The sequence below is a fragment of the Salminus brasiliensis genome, chromosome 4, assembly GCF_030463535.1.
Source record: "Salminus brasiliensis chromosome 4, fSalBra1.hap2, whole genome shotgun sequence".
Taxonomy (NCBI): Eukaryota; Metazoa; Chordata; class Actinopteri; order Characiformes; family Bryconidae; genus Salminus; species Salminus brasiliensis.
Window position 1 is genome coordinate 47,350,643 of NC_132881.1, and position 20,284 is coordinate 47,370,926.

The 20,284-nt window shown below is 40.6% G+C and overlaps 1 protein-coding gene across 1 annotated transcript in view; it reads left to right on the top strand.

The window, feature by feature from the left end:
• Positions 1-20,284, top strand: part of tenm3 (teneurin transmembrane protein 3) — an 890,613-nt gene that overhangs the window by 110,380 nt on the left and 759,949 nt on the right. Inside the window, 1 exon segment of the mRNA XM_072677215.1 lies at positions 14,273-14,309. The gene's annotated coding sequence lies outside the window, so the exon portion shown is untranslated.

Below are 20,284 nucleotides of genomic sequence, written 5' to 3' on the forward strand. Positions count from 1 at the left end.
TAGAAACAGCGACAGGCAGGAGACGAGTTTCTGAGTGTCCATTGGTCAGTTTCACACGAAGCTAAAGACGGACGCACGAATCCAGCTTATTTTACAGATGGGAGGAATTACAGATGGGAGGCAGACGACGGATTCACGGATCCACCAGTTAGGCACGACCAGAGGCAGAGACCAGTATCTCTACCAGTATCTTTACAGTCAGTGAGACGCAGTTAAGCAGTCTACAGATTCACGAAAGTGTTTTTTTTTTCTGTGCTGTATTATATCAAAGATATCAACAGATAAAAATAAGGTATGAATAATATTAATAATATTTATTATTAGAATAAATATGTTATAAAAAATATTCGAAAAAACATTATATCACACAAATATATATTTGTGTTAAAAAACAAAATAAACAAATAAAAATGATACAAAAAAGTGAGGTGTGTGTGTGTGTGTATATATATGTATATATAAAATATATATATAAAATATATAAATAACTAGTTTATTGATTGTGGTTGTTTGAATCAGTTGTTGGTATTGATATATTGGCTCATAATATATTTAGAAAATAAAACCGTTCAACAAAGAATTGAGACAGGGGCACCTAAAAGCCCACGATGATCCCAGAAGCCATTTTTGCAGTTACCTCAGTTAAAGGCAAACAAGAGCCATAGGTGGTGTCAGTATAGATGTGATGATGATGATGATGATGATGATGATGATTGTTTGAAAATTACTGCAAACTGCAAATCGCTAAATGGTAATGGTGACAAATTGCATCTTAATTTAATGTCCTCTTCAATAAACAGATTAAATAAAGTAAAAAATAAATAAATAAATAAATATAAATAATAAACACAGCACATTTTGATCATTTATATTATATATATATATATATATATATATATATATATATATATGTGTGTGTGTGTATGTGAGAGATGGATAGATACTTTATTAAAGCTATAGAAATGTACACTATAAAGCTCTTTACAGCTATAAAATTGATAAAATATTAAATTCAGATCATATTTTGGACATGCAAATCAAATCACATTTGTGGCGCCACATTAACACTGCTAATTGTCATCTGAGGTACATCTTAGTTAAACAGTCCCTCACAATACATTTAAAATGCATTAGCTTACACTGTACTCCCACTGTTGCACTGTGTCAGTGTGAGATCACACAGCTACAACAAAAAGGGAGACGACATTGATCCCATAAGTCGCCTTCAATCTTTTAACTGTGTTACTGATTCATGCTGCGGTCATGTGGACTTTGTGTATTCGGTCGTCTCTGTAAGCACACAAATGAAAGCGGTTGCTGGTGTCGGTACAGATATGATGCTGATGATGATGATGATGATGATGATATTTTCAAACAAACTCTTGTTTTGATGACTCAGTGGTCGAGCACACTTTTTCTCAAGCCTGTCATTTTTTTTTGTTATGCCCCGTTCTAGATAATGTAGTTGAGAGAGAGATAGAGAGAAATAGAGATGGAGAGAGAGAGAGAGAGAGAGAGAGAGAGAGAGAGAGAGAGAGAGAGAGAGGATAGAAAAAAAAAAAGATCATTTTGCCAAGACCTGAAGCGTTACGCAGGCTCGGGGCTGGGCAAATTCAATAAAGAAACAATCAAGCACGGTAACACGGCATAATGGCTTTTTAAAAAAGATAAATGTTTGGTAAATGACTCCTTGATGTCCAGGAGGAAGGGGAGAGAATGGCTTTGTGCATTAGGCGAAGAAAGGCACGGCTCTGACCCAGCTGCTGCTTCCTGATTACCAGCCAAATTGCAGTAGAATTCCCTTTGTCTTGGAGCGAGTGAAGGCCATTCTTCTCCCCACCACTGCTTTCCTCTTAGTGTGTGTGTCTGTGTGTGTCATAAAACCAGTGAGAAAAAAGAGATAATGAGAGAGATGGTGTTGTGTGTGTGTAAACTTACACATGTATGCCTCAGACGAGTTGTCTGTCCTCCATTACTGACTGCATTGAAGTTTACATGGACTCTGCGCTCACTATTAATCTTATAATTGCTGCTATTATTATTATTATTAGTAGTAGTAGTAGCAGTAGTAGTAGTAGTAGTAGTAGCATTATTATTATTATTAGTAGTAGTAGTAGCAGTAGTAGTAGTAGTAGTAGTAGTAGTAGCATTATTATTAGTAGTAGTAGTAGCAGCAGTAGAAGTAGTAGTTAAATAGTACTTATTAGTTAAATAATAATATTAATTAAAGTAGTAGTAGTAGCAGTAGTAGTATTGTTGTTATTATTATTATTATTATTAGTAGTAGTAGTAGTAGTAGCAGTAGTAGTATTGTTGTTATTATTATTATTATTATTAGTAGTAGTAGTAGTAGTAGTAGTATTGTTGTTATTATTATTATTATTATTAGTAGTAGTAGTAGTATTGTTATTATTATTATTATTATTATTAGTAGTAGTAGTAGTAGCAGTAGTAGTATTGTTGTTATTATTATTATTATTAGTAGTAGTAGTAGTAGTAGTAGTAGCAGTAGTAGTATTGTTACTATTATTATTATTATTATTAGTAGTAGTAGTAGTAGTAGCAACAGCATGAGTAGTAGTAGCAGCAGTAGTATCATTATTATTATTAGTAACAGTAGCAGCAGTAGTAGCAGCGTGGTAGTAGCAGCAGTAGTAGTATCATTATTATTAGTAGTAGTAGTAGTAGTAGTAGCAGTAGTAGTAGTAGTAGTAGCAGCAGCAGCATGAGTAGTAGTAGCAGCAGTAGTATCATTATTATTAGTATTAGTAGTATTAGTAGTAGTAGTAGCAGTAGTAGTAATAGTAGCAGCAGTAGTAGTAGTAGTAGTAGTAGCAGCAGTAGTATCATTATTATTATTAGTAACAGTAGCAGCAGTAGTAGCAGCGTGGTAGTAGCAGCAGTAGTAGTATCATTATTATTAGTATTAGTAGTAGTAGTAGCAGTAGTAGTAGTAGCAGTAGTAGTAGCAGTAGTAGCAGTAGTAGTAGTAGCAGTAGTAGCAGTAGTAGTAGTAGTAGCAGCAGCAGCATGAGTAGTAGTAGCAGTAGTAGTATCATTATTATTAGTATAATAATAATAATAATAATTAGTAGCAGTAGTATCATTATTATTATTGTTAGTAGTAGTAGCATCGCTTAATGCAATAATACAAAAAATAACACCCAAACAACCACATGGGCTACCACATCAACCACTAGGCAACATCTAAGCAACATAAAGCAATTCATGCCACCTTGCCAGCTAGCAAGACCATAGCAACCACCTAGGATACCATAGCAAGTGCTTAGCAACATTATAATGGCCATCTAGCAATCACGTACACCATAGCAACTGCCTGAGGTACCATAGCAAGCACTCAGCTACACTGTAGCGGCCACCAAAAAACACCATAGTAGCCACTTAGCAAGCCCCTAGCAACCACCTGGGATACCATAGCAAGTACTTAGCAACACTAAGGTGGCCACTTAAAAACACCATAGCAGCCCCCTAGCAACCACTTGGGATACCGTAGCAACTGCATGGACCACTAAGACCGTAAGACCACTGTCCTACATCATATCAACCATCTGGGATACAATAGCAAGCACTTAGAAATGCTATAACGGCTACCTAGCAACAGCATAGCAACCACCTGGGATACCATAGCAACTGTTTAGCAAGACCATAGCAACCACCTAGCAACCACTTTCTACATCAAATCAACCATCTGGGATACTATAGCAAGCACCTAGCAACACCATAGTGGCCACCTAGCAACACTATAGCATTCATGTAGCAACACCATAGCAGCCCCCTAGCAAGACCCTAGCAACCACTAGGGATACCATAGCAACTGCATGGAAGGGCCACTGTCTTACATCATATGAACCATCTTGGATACAATATCAAGCCCTTAGCAATGCTATAACGGCTACATAGCCACAGCATAGCAACCAACTGGAATAGCATAGCAAATACTTAGAAAGACCATAGAAACCACTTTGCTACATCAAATCAACCATCTGGGATACTATGGCAAGCACTTAGCAACACCATAGTGGCCACCTAGCAACACTATAGCATTTATGTAGCAACACTATAGCGGCCACCTATCAACCACTAAGCAACAGCATTGCCTCCATCATCTGGGATAAGTTAGCAACCACCTTCCAACACCTTAGCAACCACCTGGAACACCATGGTGCGTGGAAGTGGGAACCACTGAGGCTGTGCAACCATGCTGCGTTTCCATGCACCTCTGAGCATAGCGACGGTCTTCTGTGAACCTTTAGTGATTGGTCATTTATAAGTGGTTTGGAGTGGAGAGATAGATAGTGTTCAGCATGTGTTCCTATGCATGTTGACGTGTGTGTTCCTGTTTTTATGAGTGTGTGAGTGTGAGTGTGTGTGTGTGTGTGTGTGTGTGTGTGTGTGTGTGTGTGTGTGTGTGTGTGTGTGTACTAGTTGACTGGTCTAGTGGAGTCCGTTGCCGTTGGCTTCCGCTGAGCTGAATTTATCTCCCTTATCTGTTCGCCACCATCGCCGCGTCCGTCAGCAGAGTGTAATAGTGGGAGAGCAGGGCCTGACTGGCCTTTACAGAGGAAGGCTCTGGAGAATAGATGTGTCCATCCACATCCTCACATCAGACCACAGTCACCCAGCCGAAATACACTGCAGCAACCAGGTCCAGCTTTATTCACGAGAGAGAGAGAGAGAGAGAGAGAGAGAGAGAGAGGGGAGAGAGGGGAGAGAGAGAGAGAGAGAGAGAGAGAGAGAGAGGGGGGGAGAGAGAGAGAGAGAGAGAGAGAGAGAGAGAGAGAGAGGGAGAGAGAGAGAGAGAGAGGGAGAGAGAGAGAGAGAGAGAGAGAGGGGGGGGGAGAGAGAGAGGTGGGGATAATGGCCTGTAAGAATACCATTATTACTGTGTGAAGCACCTGTTGTTTTGTTCTTATCTATAGCAAATCGTTCCTGGCTTCCCTTACCCACACTCAGTGATGTAATCATATATTATTTAGGGATTAACAAACATCACTGCTGGTGCCGTTTTATCCAGGATTGTTCACACAGTTTAAAGGACGGCTGGTCAGATATTAAAAATAGCCATGAGAGAAAATGAGGACACCCTGTAGAAACCTTTGTCTTTTATTTTTTACACCTTTACACACCAAAAATCTGGACATTTGATCTTCATGTGAACATCACTGAGATAAACACACACAGCTGAAAAATGTCTTTAATCATTAATAAATAATAATTAATAATATAATTAATTGCATTCATTAATAGAAATGTATTTTGGAGGAACCTTGTTTTTTTTAAACCTTGTTAACCGCTAAGCTAAATGTTGTATTGTGATAAGGGACACGGCAGTGTGAACTTGGCAACACTATAATGTCCACCTAGCAGCACCATAGCAACCACTTAGCAATCACTTTGCAACACCATAGCGACCACCTGGGGTACCATGGAAAGCACTTGTCAACACTATAATGGCCAGCTAGCAACATCTTAGCAACCAACTAACAACAACATAGCAATCCCTTAGCAACACTATAGCAACCACTTGGGATACCATAGCAACTGCCTAGCAAGACCATAGAAATCACTTTCCAAAACCATAGCGACCATCTGGGATACCATAGCAAGCACTTGGCAAAACTGTAATGGCCACCTAGCAACATCTTAGCAACCAACTAACAACAACATAGCATTCCCTTAGCAACACTATAGCAACCACTTGGGATACCATAGCAACTGCCTAGCAAGACCATAGCAATCACTTTGCAATACCATAGCGACCACCTGGGGTACCATAGTAAGCACTTGGCAACACTATAATGGCCAGCCAGCAACACCACTGCAACCACTTGGGATACCATAGCAAATGCCTAGAAAGGCCATATCAACCACCTAGCAACTACTTTGCAACACCGTAGCAACCACCTTGGTTATCAAAGCAAGCACTTGGCAACACTGGAATGGCCAGCTAGCAACACCACAGCAACCATTTGGGATACCATAGCAACTGCCTAAAAAGGCCATATCACACAGATATGCGGCAATGCGACTCGGGCAGATCAGAAGACTTTTATGTCCATCTGATAATAATTTATTGTATCGATAATAATAAATCTGCGGATAATTTACCATCTATCCCTACATATGCGTTCTGTTAAAATCAGCTTCTTATATCGTCCAGACGTTACATCAGCTGTTCTGTAACGCCCTGTTAATTACAGGACAACAGTGTGACTGTGAGCGTGTCCGGGGGCTTCTGTGAAGATGAGTCAGTCCGGTGTTGGGTCATGCTGAGTCAGCGCAGACAGTCTGTTTGCACCACGACTCAGCAAATGATCACGACTCTGGTGACCGAACCCCCTGCACTGCAGCGCCGTCCTGCTGAGCTCCGCCTGCGTTCAGGCCGGCCTGCCTTGCTCTCCAGATGAACGCCACTGAAGCAGTACTGAATTACTGCCAAGCAGTCATATGTCTTCACGTTTGGTGTGGATTTGAAGCACTTGTAGAAGCACTGTCGTATCTCCTCCATGAACTGGGGGGGGAGGCTCCTTTGAATTCCCATTTGTCACACTCCTCGTTGGAAGAGCCCATGCTGGCGAGTGCCAAAGTAGTTTAATTAATACTGAGCCGGCGTCTCGGAGCGGGTGACCTCTCCTTGCAGAATAGTCATTTTATTGAAGTATCCTGGAAGGTAGGAGACATTATTAAAGCTTATACAGCATGATCTGGGCACCTTCTTCTCGCACGTCTGCATATTTGCCACGCTAATGCTGATTCTGCCTTTGATACCTGTACCTATAGAACTCTCAGCATGTGGGCTCTCCTCGGCTTTGACTGAATTGAGGCCTTCTAATGACCAACCACTTCACAGCGTCGTGCTGCCCCGGCTAATGTACTTGTTTGAGCATGGTTTTATCCAGCTAGATGCTATCTTAAGCACTTACATGCATCGTCGTATCGGCTGAGCCCCTAATTTATGATATACGCCAGTGTATATCAGCATATATCATTAGTAGTTGCGCCATTATGAGTTTGAGTGAACGATCAACGATGCCTGGGAAGTGAAAGTGCTTCTCTTTGCTGAGGTCGATTTAATGCAGATGACTTTCGAACGATGTCGGAGTTGTCACTCGCGGTGTAACTCCCTAGCCATCTCTTCAGAGTAAAAAAGACAACTGAATTCCGAGTCCCTTTCTGACAAGTCACGGTACAAATGTTAGGCTTTGCGGGAGCACTTGATTTCAGATTGGAAAAGTGGCTACAAAGTGACGGCAATCCGGCAGTAATTACTCAGCCAGTGAGCGGAGCTACAGGGGGTGTCAATCAAAAGCCGAACACAGGTGCACAATAACTCTGCGCCGGAATGAACCAGCTTTACGTCCATGGTTGAGTTTATGTCCCCGTTCTGGGCTGAAAGCTCGCATATGGTCTGTGTGTGGTATGTCATTACCCTCAGAAGCCGTTTTGCTGTACTATTCAAATAAAATTGCATAATTACATCATTCATCAACTACGTTTACATTACCTTTACATTCTGCATTTATTTTCTTCAAGATGACAAGAATTGGCAAGCATTCCAATAAAGGGTACGTATGACGAGACTGTGCATCCAAAAGCAGGATAAACACCTTCTGAATACATTGATTTCAGAAGTAAGAATAAATTAGCAGGTGTCCCAATACTTCTGTCCATAAAATTGATGAGCCCTTAAAAACAACTGATATGCCAGTTCTAGGTTTTAATGAAAACGGATCAAAGACACTTGTAGAAATAAAGAAAAAAGCCTATTAATTGTCGTGTCGTCTCCAGATCTAATGCTCGGAATACCTCGGAAGTTGGATGTCGGAGCTGGGAATGAGATTCCTTTAATTCTACACACGTTTTAAACCGTTATCTGAACTTTGGAGAGAACTTTCTGAGTTTACCACAGCTTGTTTGATGATCCTTCAACACCAGTCCGGTGTTTAACGCAGAATCTAACCCAAATCGAACCCAATTTTATGTCCCAGTTTAGCACTGTTAGCATTATCCCAGGTTAGCATTGTTAGCGGTACCGGTTGAGAACACTGTACACTGTATTTTGCTCATCCAAACGGTGTGGAATCACGTTCACGCTCATGGATGTTGGCCAGTACTAAGTGTATGACTAATTCAATAAGTGCTAATAAACTGTAGAACACTTGGCAACACTATAATGGCCACTTAGCAACCACCTAGCAACAGCATAGCATCAACTTAGCAGCAGTACTATAGCAACCACCTGGGATACTGTAGCAACTGCCTAGCAAGACCAGAGCAACCACCTAGGAATTACTCTGCATCACTGTAGCGACCAGCTGGGGTACCATAGTAAGCACTTGGCAACACTGTAATGGCCAGCTAGCAACAGCATAGCATCACCTTAGCAGCAATACTATAGCAACCACTTGGGATACTGTAGCAACTGCCTAGCAAGACCATAGCAACCACCTAGGAATTACTCTGCAACACTGTAGCGACCAGCTGGGGTACCATAGTAAGCACTTGGCAACACTGTAATGGCCAGCTAGCAACAGCATAGCATCACCTTAGCAGCAATACTATAGCAACCACTTGGGATACTGTAGCAACTGCCTAGCAAGACCATAGCAACCACCTAGGAATTACTCTGCAACACTGTAGCGACCAGCTGGGGTACCATAGTAAGCACTTGGCAACACGGTAATGGCCAGCTAGCAACAGCATAGCAACCACTTGGGATAAACTGTAGAATGGTTCATGATCTGCCAGTTCTTGTACTGCATCGACAGTTACCATCAATGCACCCCTGAAGCTCAGCAGGAGACGCTGTATTGTCACCTAGTGAACTTTCTCTGCTTCAGATTCAAACTAATGCAAACTCTGGTCTCTGGGTACAAGCTCTGCTTTTCCCGCCGAGCCTCTGCTAGCTGTTACTCCTCACAGAAGTGGAACTGAGCTCAGTCCGGCGTTCAGCCCCTCACAAGTGGAATCCCTACAGCACTGAGCCCTGTGGAGCCCAGAGGGCGGTCCTCGTCATTAGCCCAGGTTGGAGTGAGGGGTGTTGAGGGAGGTAGATTGCTCACTTCCCCTGCCTCCCCATTGGGTCTCCTCCACTTAAGATGCCTCCAGTGCGGGTCAACTGCCAACTAAGGCATGGAGAGGCTCCATAGGGAAGGGGCGAGGGGTGAGGGAGGAGGGTTTTGAGTTTGGAGCTGCTTCATCCTCCACAGAGCACACAGCAGAGCCCCTACCCCCTCGGTGCCCATCCCTGCCACTTCTGCTATAGCTGCCTGCCTGCCTGCCCGCCGCCTGCCTGCTGCACGGCTTTCCCTGGAGAAGAGCCGTCCCACCTCACGGAGGCCGTACACTCCTCCGCACTGTCACCTTGCAACCATTTCTGCTCTCGCACTCAACTCTCTAGTTCTTTATCATTTATTCTCATTCTCTTTCTCGTTTGTTCTCCAGCTCTTGTTGTTTTTTATTTTTGTTGTTGTTGTTTTATTATAATACAGTAAGTGCTTGAATACAAAGGTGCAACGGTGTCCCTCAGTTGCCTTGAAAATACTTTTTTTTCAAGGCAAGTAGTTTTTTTTTTGTTTGTTTAGTTTTCTCACAAAAACAAACATAAACACAGCCCTGATTTACATGCTAACAATATTTTATACAAAAACAGAACAATTCAAATGTGATTTAATAATTAATATAATTTCATTACATTAAATGTAATATAATTGAATTTAGTTATTAATTGACACTCTACAAAATTGGTTAGTAGGTTCCAATTCCAGGCAGGTGCTAAGCTGTTGCTATGGTGTTGCTAAGTGGTTGTGATGGTGGCTTCTAGATGGTTGATAGGCAGTTGCTAGGTGGTTGCTACCGCCTATAGAAGCCTTGGATGTTGCAGTATCCCAGATGGTTTCTATTGGTGGTTGCTGTGATGTTGCTAGGTAGTTGCTATGTGGTTTATATGGTATCCCATGTGGTTGCTGTAATGTTGCTAAGTGGTTGCTATTGGTTTCTAGGGTAGGGTTTTTATGGTACAATGTTTTTAGTTGGACATTTATTAGATTTGCTACATGATTGCTAGGTGGTTATAATATCCCAGCTAGGTGCTGCTTAGTGGTTGCTAGGTGGTTGATGTGGTGTTGCTAAGAGGTTATTATAGGTTTTTAGGGGGTTTTAGAGTTGTGTAGGTGGATGCTAGGGTTTCTACAATGTTTTTAGGTGGTTTCTATAGATTTGCTACATGATTGCTTGGTGGTGGTTATGATATCCCAGCTAGATGTTGCTTAGTGGTTGCTAGGTGATTGCGATGGTATCCCAGATGGTTTCTATAGGTTTGCCGCATGGTGTATTTGTTTTATTGAGACATAAGAAGGGTTCCATACCTAGACTCAACAAGAATATTATACATCTGATAATAATGATGATGATGATGATGATGATGATGATAATAATAATAATAGATTATTCTAGTAATTGAATTAAATTTTTTACTTTTTTTTCTGCAGTGTGAGATACTTTTTAACCTCCACCTGTGATTCTTCTCACGCCTGGCATCTCCCTCGCTTCCCACAGAGGGCTAATTTGTGTTGGCCTCGCTGTTCTGTGGCACCAGGCGACTGCTTTAATTCGACTAAATGATAAAGTCGAACACGGGTTCCACAGTGGCAGTTTTTTTCTTTCTCCTCCTAAAATTTAACATGAAGAATATGCATGCAGAGCAGAGCAGGGATGTAGGGAACTTTGTTCCTCAGGGAATACGGAGCACTGAATTTGAAATGTTCTTTGTGTGTTTTTGTAGCTTAAAGGCAGAACAGACACTAACCCTGCTTTATTACTCATATAACCAAATTACTGCTGTTGTAGAATCAAGCCTCAGCCACTGGGGCGGTTTGGTACAGAAATGAACTTTTTTTGTTCTCGGGGGGCTGAGAGTTAGAACCACTTTTTTTAGGGTTTTTCCCTCAGTGACTGATAATGAAGGGGTGTAGTGTAGTGCGGTTTCCTCACAAAACGCACAAGACTGCACAAAAGCAGCCCTGCTGAACTCACGAGCAATATAAAAGATAGAATTTTTTCAAAATTGTTCAAAAAGATTAATTTCTCAGTATCTATAAGTGTTGCAATGAATCTACTACTACTTTGGGGGCAGTGGTGGCTCAGCGGTTAGAGCGCCGGGATATCGATAACAGGGTTGTGGGTTCGATTCCCGGGCTCGGCAAGCTGCCACTGTGGTCCTTGAGCAAGGCCCTTTACCCTCTCTGCTCCCCGGGCGCTGTAGTTGGCTGCCCACCGCTCTGGGTGTGTGTGTGTACTCACTGCCCCTAACACGTGTGTGTGTGTGTGTGAGTGTGTGTTCACTACCAGATGGGTTAAATGCGGAGGACACATTTCGCTGTACAGTCCACACTGTACAGTGACGAATACGTGCACCTTTATCCTTTATCCTTTATCCTACTATTATTCAGTTTCTACACTTTTATTAATTTCTACTATGAATTATTCAGTATCTTCTATATATTATTCCATACCTACTGATGTTTTTTCAGTGTCTACCAAGTTATTCAGTATCTACTAAAACTTATTCAGCATCTACTGTGAATTATTCAGTATCTACTAGCTATTATTCAGTATCTACTGTACATTATTCAGTATATCCTATAAATTCTTTAATCTGAGTTATTTAGTATCTACTATAAATTTAAACTACTGAGTTATTCAGTACCTACTGAAGGTTTTTCAGTATCTACTGAGTAATTCAGTACCTACTGTGAATTTTTCCATATCTACTAGCTATTATTCAGTATCTACTATACATTATTCAGTATATACAGTTATTTAGTATCTACTATAAATGATTCAATCGGAGTTATTCCGTTTCTACTAAAGATTATTCAGTTTCTACTGAGTTATTCAGTATCTACTGTGCGCTATTCAGTATCTAATGGTTTTTCAGTATCTACTGAGTTATTCAGTATCTATTGTGAATTATTTAGTATCTACTTAAACTTATTCAGTAGCTACTAAATCTTATGCAGTGTATACTGAATTATTTAAACCACTGAGTTCTTCAGTATCTAATGTGAATTATCCAGTGCCTACTGTAAGTTATACAGTACCTACTTAAGGTTTTTCAGTGTCTACTCAGTAAGTACTGAGTAACTCAGTATCTACTGTGAATTTAGTATATACTATAAATGATTCAATCGTTATTCAGTATCTACTGTAAATATTTTAAATCTACTGTAAAGTTTTCAGTACTTACTGTAAATTATTCAGCATCTGCAATAAGTTATTCCGTATTCACCAGGATACTGTGTGGTTCTGTTATTATTAGAGTGAGGAATTGAAGTGTGGGCCCATGCACAGACCCCTAGAGTTTGAAGGGTTAAGGTGCAGAAATGTTGTATAGGGGGCATTTTTGTCCTTTGCTCTTGATTATTTTGGACATTGAAGGAGGACAATCAAACCCGAACTGTAGAGGAGTGTATTTTTTGTAGTTGAGTGTGATTCCTTTTCTCGCTTTGATATTTCACCCATCATTGGTCTGCACTATTTGTGTGTGTGTGCGCATTCCCAATTTTAGCCCATCGTCTCTGATTGTGCTCAGGACCACGCTGCGCTCAGTCTTACCGTGTTCCTCCTGATTGAGACGAGTGTGTATTTCCGACTGGCACCTCCTGCAGCATTTACTCGAACGGTGTGTGTGTGTGTGTGTGTGTGTGTGTGTGTGTGGATTGCCTGAGTGTTGGCAGCAAGCTTTGTTCACATTGATCCTGACAGCCTCCGTGTTTCTCTTTAAAAGGATAATCTGGTGTCAGAATGACATCCTTTGTGTGTGCTTACCGCTCGAGCTGCACTTTTAATCCGTTCTAATGCCAGCGGACCTGCCGCTCATAATAACACACAACCACTGCACAGAGCCGGCCTGTTCGTGGAGCGCGGGTTGGTAAATAATGGTGTTTTGTAAATAATATTGACAGATTCAGTGGCTCGTCCACCCTTCAGTTGCCAGTCCACACACACACACACACACACACACACACACCCCATCCCAGGCTATCCACACTGCTAAAAATGATACATTAGCAAGTGAAATCCTCCTAAATGTTGTATATCAGCAAGTGAAATTATCTAAAATGTCTCGTTTTGAGATAATTATGGCAATATTATCAGATTAATTCATGTATTTGAACTTATTTGTACTTGTTTGAGTCATTTTATCTTATTTATTTGTATAATTACTCACTGGCAGGTGATTTTGCTTGTGTAAAGCGTTATTTAGTGACAAAGCTAAATTATCTAATATTTTTTAGACAGTTTTAGTAGAGAAAATCACTTAGAATAACTTATTTTACCAAGTATTTGTGATTTCTTAATGAATCGGTCTTAAAATATTATCAGAAATCATTTTAATATGAGAAATATTAGATATTTACACTACATTTAAGAGGATTTCACTTCCTGAAATGTCTTTTTGGGTTTTTTTGCAGTGCAACCCGCACACTCAGCCCCTCTCACTCTCTCTCACACACACACTTTTCACACTCTCCCCTTTCTCCAAGTCAAGTGTAATTTCTCTCTACGCCGTTCTCGTTGCCCTTGTTGGTGAAGAGGGCTTTAACTCTTTTTCCAGAGGTTATGGAGTGCTCTCCCCACTCCAAGCCCGGCGACGGAGTTGACGACTGCTCGGCCCAGTAGATGGGGCTCAAGAGCCACTCGTTGGCTGTACTAAGTGGCCCCTTTTCAAAGCGATTTGATTCTCGAGCACAGGCCCGATGTGTGCAATTAGACTGCTAATGATAAGCAGTACTTTGGCTGACATTTTGCATATAAATTACACATTTGCGTGGAATAGCTTCTTATATTCTTAATTGATGGAATATGAATTGTGTTATGTCCTTCAGATGGCGGAGAAGGGAGGCCGCGCCTGGGCTGGGCATCAATCTTCAGAGCGGGGCTACTGAGGAATTAAACACAGACATTAAACGTCTCTCCCACTTTTCATCTGAGAATGGGTTCATCTGGCCCTTTCGTCCGATAGCACGCTTTGGATGGGTGTGTGTGTGTGTGTGTGTGTGTGTGTGTGTTGTGTGTGTGTGTTGCATCTGCAGTGGACAGAGATGTTAACCTTTTCGAGATTGTGTGTGATGTATAGAAGAGGCCTGATCTCTAAATCTCTCTCCCTCTCTCTTATTCACTCACTCACTCGCTTGCTCGCTCGCTTACTCACTCTCTCTCTCTCTCTCTCTTTTTCTCTCATTCACAGACGGCTGTGTCCCGAGCCCCAGAGCATGGAAAAGCTTGTAAGTGTAACTCTTGATCTCCTGACTACAAATGAAGCTGAAACTGTGCGTCTGGGGAAAATTCTTCTATTAATTCTTCTGTTGTTCAGTTAATCATTTTAATAACAGAAGAATTTAGCAGTTAGGATCTAATTTCTACTTAAAAATACAAACAAAACATTAAAGCTGTTAATAGATAAATACATTCAGTTTAGTGTAATGTTATGCATTTTGTTTACTTGTATTTAAATCTTCCCTTTATAATTGGCACATATTGTTTATTATTTTTGTATATTATTGCTGTCACTCAAAACCTTGTAGCTTTAAAATAGCAGCAAAGCTATAAATACAGGAGCAAATATAGCAAATATAGGAGAAGGGGAAATACCAATTCACTTTCAAAATAATAAATAAAAACAAATAACTACAAAAATAAATTAATTAATTTTAAAAAGCATTTGTATTGATTCATCCATCATAAAGGTTTGACACAATGTAAAAAACTAGAAATCTAACCGTATGTATATTCATAAAGAAATATACATTTTACATATTAAAAAGATTGAACTGCTGATTTTTTAAATATATATATCTTTTTTTTCCCTTTTTTTTTGTTTCTTTATATTTTTCAATATATTACATATATTGTCCCGGTCATGCAAAAACCCCAAAACGGCAGCTTTACAGGAGAAGGAAAAAACTTCTTAACTTTCAGTGGGAGCCCATGTAAAGAATAAATAAATAAATAAATGAATCAATAAAAAAACACATTACATACATAAAAACAACAACAAAAAAAGTTATTTCAGAGCATTTCTATTGGTTCATCCATCATGAAAGTTTGACACAATGTAAAAAAAAAAAACTAGAAAAAATAGAAATCTGACTTTATGTATAATCGTAACAAACCTTTCTGAACAAACTTAATTTTAGAATTTTGTAAAAGTTACAAATATCAAAAATAGAAATACAGTTTTAGCCTGAATGCAGTCCTACGTAAACAATGTGGAAAAAAAAAAACATATTATTAAAGAATAAATACATTTTATATATTGTCCTGGTCATGCAAAAACCCCAAAACAGCAGCTTTACAGGAGAAGGAATAAACCTTCTCAACTTTCAGTGGAAGTCGAGATATTTTTGCTGAACAATTTGATTGATAGATTTATTGATTATTAATTTCTATGCATACAGTTATACATGCTGATCTTTTACATATTATTTAAATACATTTATTGGCTTCACGTCTTCACTTCTGCATGTCCGTGTCTGTGTATCATTTGGAATGAACCAGAAGCTCCAGTAGCCAGTTTTTACGTGGGGCGCCGGGATCGTGGTGGGTTGTGAAACTTGAGCTGTCAGAATGGATTTTTTTGGATTTTATTGGCAACCCATAACATCCCTGATGCTCCCTCTCTTTCTCCTACCCGCCCGCCCGCCTGTCTGTCTGTCTGTCTGTCTGTCTTGTTTTTTATTTTTTTGCACTACACACACACACACACACACACACACACTTAACACACCATGAACCTTGAGTTGTCTCTTTATTTGAGAAGTGTCAGGACCACCCCCATCTGACCTTTGACTCCACCTGCCCACCCAGAGGTTGACTGATGACCTCTCTCTCACACCAGCTCACTGTAACACCCCCCACAACAGAGCTGTGCTGCCAATCCACTTTCTTTCTCTCTCTCTCTCTCTCTCTCTCTCTCTCTCTCTCCTCTTATGTCTCTCTCTCTCTCTCTCTCTCTCTCTCTCTCTCTCTTCTCTTATGTCTCTCTCTCACTCACTCCGCCCTCTTTCGTGCTCACGTAGCCTCCCTCTCCTTATCCCCCCCCTCTGTCTTCCTTCTCTCGCTCTCTTTGGTGTGAGGATGGTGAATCTGCACCATGCTGCTTTCCCCCAGTTCTCCCACGCTGGAGGCCCGCACTTTACCCATGAGCACTTGCTCCAGCTAGAGCAGAGATGAATGCTGGATTTTATACCGCATAAACACAATGTGCGCCGCCTGGAGCAGGGCGGGGTCGCCAGCCTGTGTGCTTGAATGCATTGTTAAGGCAAAAGAAACTGTAACCCAGGGTGAGGGGATAAAAATCTGGCCAATACAGTGAGCAGTGCAGCCGCACGCCTGAAAAGCACACGTAGCATCGCTTGACATTGAGCTTTTCCCGTCTCATTGAAGTGTCTGAAAGAAGCGTTTAGCGTTTGATCAGGCAAGCACCTCATTCTCACTCACCAGAAGGAATTTGCTGGAGTAGGAATTCTGTCTGATTATTTTAAATATTTATTTTCTTTGTTATTTTACGACGTTTTAACGACGTTCTTGCGATTGGCAGCAGACATAAGCTGACCATACGGCTTTCTCTGATGAAGCGTGCTCTCAAAATGGCGGATGTAGGTGTCTGTGCAGGAACACTGAAGGTACGTGTCACGTAGGCCAGCTTTTGTGCAGATTTGAATAGAGAAAATGAAAGAAAAACATAACATTTTAAAAAATTGATAAAAAATATATATTATACAATATAAGTATTTATATAGATATATATCTCACATTTTGCAGGTGTTTACTCATTTTTTTTCCATAATATGGAAATCTGGCAGTTGGTCTTTACATCATGTCCAAATCTCATGAGGAACGGACCAATAGAAATGCTCCAAAATGACTTAAGCACACACTTTTTTTTTTTTTTTTTTTACATTGACTTCCATTGAAAGTTTAGAGGCTTTCTAATTTTTTTTTTGTTCTCCAGTAAAGCTGTTTATTTGGAGATACCAGGTTTATGCATAATAGTGAGCCAAAATATATAATATAATATCATTATTTAAAAAGAATTATGCAGAAGTCGTATCCTATCATAACATCCTTTTCCAAAAGGATCAATAACTAACATGGATTTGATGCCCAAGTACCGCAGTAAGGCAAGTGATCACAGCAGTTTACATCCTATAATTGGGTAATTATTACAGTCCTACATTTTTTTTCTGTAATAAATAGTTTAATTTATGTGAACTGCAAGAGTTGATGAATCCTTCCTGAGACTTGTGGGCAAATTTAATTTAAGGGAGTGTATTTGTAATTTAGGAAATTACAGCCCTGCCCGACAGAAAGCGATGTATTAATTTTATTCGCCTCGCTAATGTGCAGCTTGTGTACGTATCCTTGACCACATAGAATTGAAACAGTGAAATGTCCATTTCATTCTGTGTTTCGCAATGCTCAGGGGCACCGTCCACATTAATTTTTACTGCAGGAGTATGAAATTTATAGCTTTGCTGCTCTGCCTAATTAAAAAATGACAAAGAAAAAGCAATTACTGTTAAATCCTTTTAGACAACTTTTATCAATTAGAGTTGCTCCATCTGAGGGAGTCCAAATAAGGCGAGTTCAGAGGAAGCTACTATTAGCCATCATATTAATTGCCACTTGATTATTGCGAATTGTAAGTGGACGTAAAGGTTGAGTAGTTTACAATGAATGCTTTTAATTAAAACGGATTTGCTTTGATTGAAATAAAGTATAATACCTTGTTCCGGTGCTTATCAAATGGAGCAGGCCTTTGGTTGAATGATGTATTGTGAATTAAAGGTTCATTTTCCTTTAACCTATTTAAGGTCAGTGGTAGAGGATGGGTAAAGTAGAAAGTGTGCTTTAATCACATGTTAACTGACCTCATTTTCTCGCTGATATTTTTAGTAGGAACATAACTCCAAAAAAATCTATAATAATAATAGTTTAAGCACTCATATTCATCTCTGCTATCGCTCCTCTCATCTCTTTTTTTGCCTTCCTGCTCTTGAAGAGCGGTCCTAACTCCCCCCTCAACCCCCCAACCCCATCCCCAACACACGTTCCTCCTCTCAGTTCTGTAAGTTGCCTCTCTCCCGTATAAAGAGGCCTTTGAATACCAGCGTGTTCAAAGATGCTGCACTGGTTGATCCACTCAAGGTTGAGCTCTGTGTGTGTGTATATGTGTGAGCGATGGGCTGGAGTACGAGGCCTTTGTGGAGGTCCGGGCTGCCTGACTCAGGCGCCGCTTTCCCGTCTTTCTAGCCAGCCGTCTGTCGCCGGTAGATAAGGCGGGAGAAGAGCAGGACGAGTGGTAATACACCTGCAGTAATGACATGCCGGCTTGGCCGATGCTATCGGTGACGGAATATTTACTCCTGGCTGTGTAATGCGAGCGGACGCCCAGTGGGCGAGCGGTACGGCCCGATATTGCGCTCTCGCTCTCGCTCTCCCTCTCTCTTTACCTTTCAGACCAAAAAAACTTGTCATGTGTGCCCCCACTGCGACTCTGTCCTTTAATGATACCGTTCCTTCCATCTTCAGGCACGGTGCAGCCGCTAAAGACGTTTCACAGCATCTCTGCCACAGGTAAAGCTCAGCATTTTTTTATTTTTTATTTTTTCAGTCCCGTCAGGGTGCCGTACTTGAGCCATCCTGCAAATCACCCTGTGTGATTTGGAAGGGGATCTGGCAGACCAGTCTAAAAGGCTTCCTGCTACACTGCACCTGAGTGCGGTCGGTATTTGCGGGCTAACCGGCTACACCGGGCCGCTGCTGTCTTCGTGAGTGTTTGCAAACTGGTACAAATTTGGCTCCTCGAAGCCTCTTGCTCTTTCGCGAGCTCTCTCGTAGCTTTGACGGCGCTTACTTAAGGCTACACGGCGCCCCCAAAGTGCAGCCGACTCTGCCATTCCCTTTCAAGCCGGAGCCAGGCCGCCAGCAGCCGAGGCCCTGTGTGTGTGCAGCGCTATCTGGACGAGCGATCTGAGCGCAGCCGGCAGCTCAGCGTGTGTTTTGCACTGCATCGCCCCCGGTGCTCTCCACCCCAGCGCTGCTGAATAATCACTGCTACTCTTTTTTTTTTTTTTTGCCTTTCTTGCATCACTTTTCCTCCGTGCGCCAGCCTCTCCAGTAAGGTCGAGCATGATTCAAGATGGCTGTAATTTGCCTTTCTGTTTTTGGGGAATGTGACACATCGATGGAGACGGGCTCATTGCAGGCCTCAGATGTGAAGTACTGTTGTGTAATTCTGATGGGTTCGAGGTCGCTGTTTTCTGTTGAATCTGCTCTTCACCCTTAGTTTCATGATTCCGCATGTTGACCTTTACTTTTTGCTGGACTCAATTATTTACTGGCTTTTGGTAGCATGTACAAGCAATCTAGCAATTAATAATCAAGAAGATGAAAGGGGAAAAAAAGGAAAAAAGAGAAGGGTGGGGGTCACACGTGCCCTTTTTAATTAAAATAAATGAAGAATTTATGAAGAATACATACAAAAATACAGGCGCACTTACAAGTATCCATCTAAATGTTAAATTAGCATATACGAGGCATCTAGTCAAGAGGCTTTCCAAATAAATGGACCATCCATTTCTTCTGTTTTTGCAAATTTGTCCTTGATAAATGTTTCCAATTATCCAACGTAATTTTAAAATAAGGTAAAGACAATATTAGATAAAAGCACACATCACCGTTTTAAACAAAGAACCATGCATACATACAGACGCACTGATCTTATGAGTTATATCTATGTATTTATCTATATAGCTGATGCTATTTCAATAGCAGATGCTATTTCAGTCTATATTGATCTTTACTTAAAACCTGACTTTAAAAAGCTGGGAAATGTATAAGTACTGAAATTATTATTTCTGCTTGTAGCACAAACTACCATTTTGAGCAAGCAAACACATTAAACGTATTTGATGCTTCATTCGCCCTCTATCATAATGCTGATGAAACAAAACAGTAGGCCTTATTTACTGGCCGTACTTAAGAAGAAATTTAACTAATTTAGTTAAATTTATTCGTTAGTTAAGTTTAGTTTAACTAATTTAACTAAAAAAACTAAACTAAAAAGTTTTCAAAGATTTTGACATTCACCAATATTTTCTGACGTGAGATTTATTTTGTTTACGTAACAATATGATACATCACTATGAGAGCAGAGCTGTGAACAATTCTGCGTTTTAAAATCATCGTCGTGATA